Source organism: Bacillus rossius (genome assembly GCF_032445375.1).
Source record: "Bacillus rossius redtenbacheri isolate Brsri chromosome 9 unlocalized genomic scaffold, Brsri_v3 Brsri_v3_scf9_1, whole genome shotgun sequence".
Lineage (NCBI taxonomy): Eukaryota > Metazoa > Arthropoda > Insecta > Phasmatodea > Bacillidae > Bacillus > Bacillus rossius.
This window is the reverse complement of record NW_026962012.1, coordinates 14,533,898-14,542,666: the sequence shown is the minus strand read 5'-3', so window position 1 is coordinate 14,542,666 and position 8,769 is coordinate 14,533,898.

Genomic DNA, 8,769 nt, shown 5'->3' with positions numbered 1-8,769 from the left:
ATTTTTTTATTTATATTTATTATATTAATAAAAAAATTGAATTAAATAAAATCCAAAATCTGATCATTTATTGCCTCTAAGGCGGTACAAAGTTCGCCGGGTCAGCTAGTATCTCTATGAAAATTAAATCACGGTATTATTTTAATCGGTTTTTAATTTTTTTCATAGTCTTAAAATTTCCCAAATATGTATACGCGACATGGGATTTTTGTGATTTTAAATTTCATAACATTACTTACAGAATATAATTTACTTAAAAGTAGTAAAGGAAACCTGAAATTATCTTACAATTATGTAATAATGACATAAACATTATATGATGCATTGTAGTAAGTAGTAAAACAAAATGTTGAAAAAACTGTATTAAATCAGTATTTACTCGTAATTTACAAATGTACAAAAAATTAAATTAATTCAAACTTATAATGTAGTCAAAAATATAAACCCTTTTCTTTAAAACTCTGAGCTGTACGTAAAAAATTTAATAAATTAATTTATATGACTACAGGCCAGTTGTTGAGTTTTAGGAAAATTGGCTTCTCAAATGGAAATTAAAATTAAAATTGTATGTACTTTATTTAACTGTTTATACAAAACTTATTATTTTTTAACTGCAAAAAACAGTTTATGGTATTTAAATACATTTTAGGGTTAAGAATATTAAATGTGTAAATTGTAAATACTTAATAGAAATGTAATGTTCTCCATTAAAAATAATGCATAATCCTTTGATTTTATAATTTTGTTAATGACAAAAGTCATATAAATGCAGTAAGCTAATACCTTTATTGTCTAAAAGAACTGCCTGCGACTAATGTGAGCTCTTTATTTGAAAATTTTATGGCCATTCTTCTTTCACCTAGTAAGGTAAAAATACAGTTTCGTTGTGGCATTTCCCCACCTTTTCTGTGAATTATTTCCTACCTCTTTTACTGTGAGAATTCTCAAGCAACTCACGGTAATTGGATGGCTTCTTCGTGTTTCGCTGAAGAGAAAAAAAGCCGAGGAAACCGTTAAAAAGAAATAAAGGTTAGAGAAGATTACACTAGAGCGAGCAATGCAAAATTGCTAGCAATCTATGAGAATTTACTGGGAATAACTTCCTTTGATGTCCCTTCCAGTGCACTAAAGGCCTTGAGAAATACCGAGTATGTCTAAGCAAGATAAATAATATATATTATTCAGATACAGTCCGTCCGTGTAAGGTTTATGATGTGGAATGTTGCAATAATGGAAAACAGACCGGTAATTTAAAGATAGTCATAATCAATAGTTTTTTCTTTAAAATATGTTTTTGAATTTTCGGAAAAAAATCCTAAAAAAATTTTTGAATTAAAATAACAATGTTCTTTTTTTTAAGTTCTAGAATGTTCTAAATGAAAACTATACATTTATAAATGTACTGAAAAAAAGTTTTTTTTTTCAGGGTTATGTGTATGATTATTTAAATTCATATTAAATAAAAATCTACGTGCGTAAATTTGGTAAACTTCCAGTAATCATTTCAAATTCTCAGAACTTATTACATATGTCTATGTCTAAGATAAACGACATTTTTGAATATTTCAGTGTTTGACATGTTTCATGGCCATTATTTTTTAAAAATTTTATTAACATATTTTAAATATAATTTCCATAATATCATAAAAAACTATAAAAATTGAAATTATGTTTCATATTATTAATACGTATATGCATTCTTTCTTAACAAAAATACTTAAACATATCTTGGTATTTATTTTTGGTACTTTTAAAACAAATATATTAAATATTAAATTTTTATACGTAATGTAAAAACTATAAAAAATGAAATGATGTATCATATTATTAATACTTATATACATTATTTCTTAGTAATAATCCTTAAACATATCTTGGTATTTAGTTTTAGCTCTTTTAAAACAAATATATTAAATATGAATTTTTTTAATGTAATGTGTGTATTCAGAAAGCAACAACTTCACGGAAGAGGCCAGCAGGAGCATAATAATAATGACCTTGAAATTTACTTATTTTTTGAACAAATTGCACAAAAATGGTTTGGTAGGAGTAATTTATGTAAGAAAAAGCAGACTGGGAAGAATTAAAACTATTCAATATTTAAATAGTGTTATCTAGCTGTACATCTGAAATAAAAATATATATTTCCCATGCAAAAATTTTTCTGACTAACAATTAGTAATTTTTTTCCTGACGAAAGAATTGAGAATTTCCCTGTCTCTCTTCCATTCTCCCTTTCCCACTAAAAATCACCATTCCTGTTATGCGACTGTTGTAAACAGTATCATTGAATATTTTCGACAGTAAGCGGAACCTCGCAATGAAACACAATAACTAACATGTAACCGTCGTATTTCTAATTCGGTAAGAAGGAACGTGATATTCACAAGATAAGCAGAAAGATAGGATAATAACACTAAACAGTTGAAATGGATGTTGTTGTGTCTTTTTATTGTTGAGTCCAACCTTATGGAGTATATCAATTCTCTCTGTTATAATTTTGGTTTCTTAAGAAACATTGAGCGTAAACAAAAGTGTTAAGAACAATGCCTATTGAATTCATTTACAATATTTCCTTTAGAATATTCTCTGTAAAATATTAAACTAGTTTAAATCAAAGACTTTTAATTTTTAATGGGACATTTCATAAGCAAAGCATATTATCTTTTAATTACAGTTAATCCGTGAAGTCTCTTTTTAACAAAATGAAAAAAAAAGAATTATTTTTCCATGTTTTTAAATTTACCAATTATTTAATCGACGTTAACACCCTTAAACAGCTATTAAAACTGACATTTATCACCCTCTTAAGAAAACGTCGAGAAAAAAACGGAACGTTAAAAATGTTTACAGATAAAAATCTGATTTCAAATGTTTACGAGTTATAAAATTATAAAAAAGGAATAATTTTAAAACTATTCCGGGGTAATAAACCCTTAATGCAGAGTTCTGGAAGCACCATTTCATAAAGTATACAACTTTGTCTTAGTTCTCTTGCATTAAATTTCAGGGTATTCACTAAAATGTCATAGTTGTCTCATGGATGACGAGAAGACTGCGCTCTAGATCAGGACCCTGCTCTTACAGGAAACACGCAAATAGAAGCACAAGCGTGCGTTAACCTTATATCATTTTGTCCCTCAGACGCAAATAAACCCTTGCGTAAGAGGTTACTAGGAATGGTAGGGAACGCCTTCAAGCAAATTTCCATTATGGTTTAGCTCCATTTACATTAGGGTGCCAGTTAAGGTTATTTATGTTGATAAGAAATTTTTTTTTGCGTGTTACAGCAAATTAAGAAATGTACATACTGATGACACGGTCATGGTCTAAACGTTGGATGGTTTAACGAGATTTTTTATGGGTTTATGAATATTTAAATTAGTAATGTAATAAATGCAAATAAGGGTCATTTTTTTATTTATTTCTAAATAATTTCATTTCCAAGTCATTGACAAGTTCCAATCGTTTAGTCGCATCAGTGTGAAGTACAGAAAGAGAGTTGAGACAAGTGGTCGCGTGTGTCTGGCGCTTGTCTGCCTACGCCTCGTAGCTCTCTCTTCCAAGAGCGCCTGTCCCGTCGCGCCGCGGCGCTAATTTAGTCATCCTTCCAGCCGCCGCATTAATTATAACTGGCCGGCGCCCTGCGGTCCACCTGCCGCACAGCACTCAGCCCGGGCTACCCGCTACCCGCTACCCGCTACCCGCTACCCACTACCCGCTACCCGCTTCCCGGCTACCCGGCTACCCGGCTACCCGGCCATTTAGTGTAACACTTGTTTTAGTGCAACTTGTATATACAAATAGCTTTTAAAAGTAAACTGAAAGAAGATTAATAACTTAAATGTATGTATCAGCCCTGTATAATTTAACGTAATTTAATGTAATACTTAATGTAGTACCCGCTACCTGCTACCCGGCCTACGACTACCTAACCCGGTCACCCGGCTATCCGCCTACCCACTTCCCGGCCACTCAGCCACCCGGCTACCCGGGTACCCAGCCACCCTGCTACCCGGGTACCTTGCCACCCGGCTACCCGGCTACCCACTACCCGGCCACCCAGCCACCCGGCTACCCGCCCCGAGCACCGACTACTAGCTCAGTGCCGCGCTTCAAGAGCGGACAGCAAACACTTATTCCTCTACCACATGCGCAGCCTTCAGATTTATATAGAAACACTTAACATGAGCTTAGCAAAATAAAATCTTTGCAGGAATGAAATAATTTTAGTCTTTCTATTAAGTAAATTTCTCGTATCTGTCGTAAGTTCATTAGAAGTTAACACAAAATAATTTATCTATATAATTATTGATTAATTAAAGTAACGAAAAAAATTGGTGAACTTGGAAATACAGCACAAGCTTTCTATGTTCCCTTATTTAAGTGTTGGAGAATCTACAATGTTTTTACTTGTGGTGTCACAGAAAATATTTTCTCTACCGGTTTCTGAATATAAATTTTCTAGGGTGTAGGAATTATTATAATTTTGAAGTGTACATCGTTCATTGATGTTAAATCAGAATTGATTTGTGTGCAGCATTTGAAGCAAGATAAGCCAACTGGTAATATTGTTGGTGTCGAGTGTGAAGTTTAAAAATTGGTTGTCTGTAAAGTCGGTTTACGGACGATAGTTTAACATGACAACGTCATAACAAAACATTGATGAAATGATTGCATACTTTTATAAATAAAATTGAATCGCTTTTATTTTAATAATAAAATAATAAATATTTGAATTTATACCAGGATTCAGATTTTTAAAATGCAAGAATAATTAATCTTTATTGCCGAAATTGTTGTTTTAATAAGCAATGAAAACCATATTAACTTTTCACTTCACTTTATAAACAGTCGACGAAACAGTTCATGTGTAGATGACTTGTAATTAATTTTTAAATCTGGCGTTTAGCTATAAAGTTGAAATATAATTATGAACAAGTTTTCATATAAATAAACTGTAATCAAATATCTATCATCAATTATATGAATCACCATAATTTTTTAGTCAATTGTAACATAAAATATTATTACTGCACTCGCCGACAGGGTAACGGAACACAGCGTAACGTAACAATGAGCGTACACAGCGTAACGGAACAATGTGCGTAACGGGACACTTTTTCGTGCGTTTAGCCGGCGTTCATCGATTTATTAGACGTTGTCACGTCAAAATGTTCCAGTCGTCTGTCTAGCCGCGGCCAGTTGAGCGACCAGTGGCTGCGCGGTGCAGGCCCCAGCTACCAGCGACTTCATGTCTGAGTCCGCCCTCCTCTGTCCCGAGCAGGCCCGGCAGCTGACACACTGTGCGCTGACGCGTGAGGGGAACTTTGTCGCGTTCCGTTTAGTGCTCCAGTGGCGCGGCGAGCACCAATGCGCTCCGCGCCGCACGCACCACCGCACCGGTGCAGTCACGGGCGACGATGCGTCCTGTCAGCCCCGCTTTTACAATTACGCTTTACTACTTTCTCTCCAATATTTATCGCTCATGTTTACAAATACGAAAATGGACATGGGAACCTTTTTCATATATTTTTTGATTCTCCACAACTTTTGCTTGAAACCTTTTTTCGCTTAAACACCTAGATTCTGAGAAAAACTTAGTCAAACCAATTTTTAACCCATTCCTCCAAAAACTTCACGTCCGATTTAAAAAAAAAAATAACACCATTCGATTCAGCGTCCTCGAATTACCCTTATATCAAGTTTTCAGGTCTGCTAGTAAAACGTTCTTACTTTGCCTCTTGTTGACTGGCCTATGCTGAATACGCACGGGTGTAACCTACTACATTCCAATTGAAATTAAAATCTTTAAATTATATTTGTTGACGTTTCGAAGTTTCTTGAGTGACAAAACGCCGTCAGATTTGAATCACTAATAACGACTGCGTCAAACGGTTCCGCATACAACGGATAGATCATGTCTGTATGTGATTGTCGAGCAGTATTTGTTTGGCCCGAGAGATCATCGTACGAATCATTCGCGGTGCGATCATGCGATGAACGTGGGATATATTTATTCTGTAACCATCATCTTTGTACTGAGATTGATATTTACGTATTAATACGATACACATGTTATGATTTTATCCCGACGTTTTCACGAAAAGTCGACTTCGCGGACCCGAACTGCGCCGTCATTTGTTTTTTTTTTTTCCTTCCTTTGTTTTCAGTTAAAATAGCTGTGTCAGCAAAAGCAGACACGATGAAACTCGTTGCCTGTCTCCGACGTAGTTATTTCGCTACCATTGTGAGTCCTCGCCAGTTTAATTGAAACATTTTCGTTCACATTTTATTCAACATGGTGTTTAAAAAATACAGACGAGTATTGCCAGGACTTCCTACTCATTACTTTTCTGGGTGTTCTAATTGGATACGCGCGCTTCTGTGACGTTGCCATTTATCATTTATTGTGTTTACTATTGCAGCCTTATACATGCTAGGAAAAGCATCAATGTGCACGTCTTTGGTGTTGGAATTCTTTTTTTTTTTTGCGTGATAACGTCTTTTAAATCGATGAATGCCGGCTGCACGCACGAAAAATTGTCACGTTCCGCCTGAGCCGAGCGTGCAAAAACGGCCAACCACCGTGCGAAATAATCTTCTATAATATCAAACAGGTTAAGGCGGGTTTCTTAACTAATTGTTCGTGATTATATTTAAACAAATTATTTAAATTAAAATTGCAAATACTGTAAATAATATTTGAAAATTAAAAAGAATGCAATTTATCAGCAATGTTTTCTTTTGAGGTTATCACGTAAAATTATCTTCCGTAAACCGACTTTAGAGAAAACCCCCCTCCCCCTTTTTTTAAGTGACGGTGTTAAGTGCTTCGACCGATATAAAGCAATAGGCAGCGACAACGACCGCTTAGTGGCTCTGTTACTGGGCGCTCGTTAGCAGAGTGTGATCAGCAGAAAAAAATGGCGTCCGTATTTGCTTGGTATTATTGTTTACTTTAACGGGATTTTTTTTTTTTTGTTTTTGATAAACTCACACTGAAATACGTTAAAATTACTTCAAAGTTATAAATGCGATAATCTTCTACTGCTGGAACTGCCTGACCTCCTGCACTCTTAACCGCAGATTCACGAGGAAGATTTAACGTCTGATGCAGATGCCAAAACGTCTCAGCTATTTGTACCAGCATCAGAACATTAAAAAAAAATTGGTTGTCTGTAAAGTCGGTTTACGGACGATAGTTTAACGTGACAACGTCATAACAAAATATTGATGAAATGTTTGCATACTTTTATGAATAACATTGAATCATTTTTATTGAATTATCACTATTTTGTATGGACACAAAGGAGTGAAATGAAATGTACAATTTAATTGATAAATTTACTTTAACTTGCACTCATTAATTCAAATATGTTTATTAATTAGCGAAGAGATTATTTTTACTATAACTTTTATACATGTTTGCTATTTAACTTCTTCCAATCTTTATTATTCTGTTAAGGATGGGACGATGATAGGAAAAGTAGGAAACGAATGGGAGTGTTTCAAGTTTAAGGTGCCTCGAAAAAGTCAAATCGATGGATGTTCCAATCGAGTGGAAGAGAGATGGATGCGGCGCAAGCGTATCATGAGCGTAACGGGACACAGCGTAACGGGACAATGTGCGTAACGGGACACTTTTTCGTGCGTGCAGCTGGCGTTCATCGATTTATTAGACGTTGTCACGTCAAAAAAACTCTCTTCAGAAAGCAAAGCTGCTGATACCATAAAACGGAAAAGCAGTAATAATTGCGTGTATCGGGATGGTAGGATATTATCGCTAGCTACAGAAATATCCTATCCTATCGTCCGTCTTAGAGCAGGATTAAGGCAGATGAAAGGACAGCTGCCCGAGCTGAGAACGCGGCCCTAAAGTTCGAATGGAATTGCTAATTACCAGCCTGGACTGAGCAGCTATTGCTCGCGATTTACAGAAGAGGATACCACTGATGAGATGTTTAACTACTTGAGCAGCCTAAATGGGACAAGTTTTATAAAAATCTAAACATAAAAACAATAACAGGGATGTAAATTTAAGTGGAAAAAATATACGTTTAGAGATTTAATTGAAGGTATATATTAAATACAATTCAAGGGTAGCAACGAATTAAAATATTTAAAAATACGTTTTTATTGTGCGCTTTGACATCCTTGTAATCCAAGTATGTGTTATATATATATGCCTATGTAATTTTTTTTGCATCAAAGGACTGCCCAAAGATCAAAAATTATGATTCGTAATGTTCAGACTTTCTCTTTGGCCTTTTTTTGTATGCCAACTTCAAATTTACTACGTATATTTTTCATATTAAACTATAAAATTGGGCATGAAAAAAAATAATTTTTCAATTTTTCTTTAACATTTGGCAAGAAGCGAATATCATACAGCATCTAGCACACGCCAGCAGTCCTGCTAGTGTCAGCCCAGGGGTGAAGGGAAGTGACACTAAGTAAGATGGAAAGAAAGAAAGGAAATACGTATCAGTGGGGCGCGACTAAGGAGGTTATAAGATCTCTTTGGGCACGGCATTTTCCTAAAGGTGGGTGAACATCAAGCGCGCATCGTTCGTAAACACTGTTCGCAAACACTGTTCGCAAACACTGTTCGCAAACACTGTTCGGAAATGTTCTCAAACAGGACGCGCGTTCAGTTTAAACGCCTACTCGCACAAAACACTGTTTGCAAAAACACTGTTCGCAAACATTGTTTTCAAACACTGTTCGCAGACACTGTTCGCAAATGTTCTCAAACAGGAAGCGCGT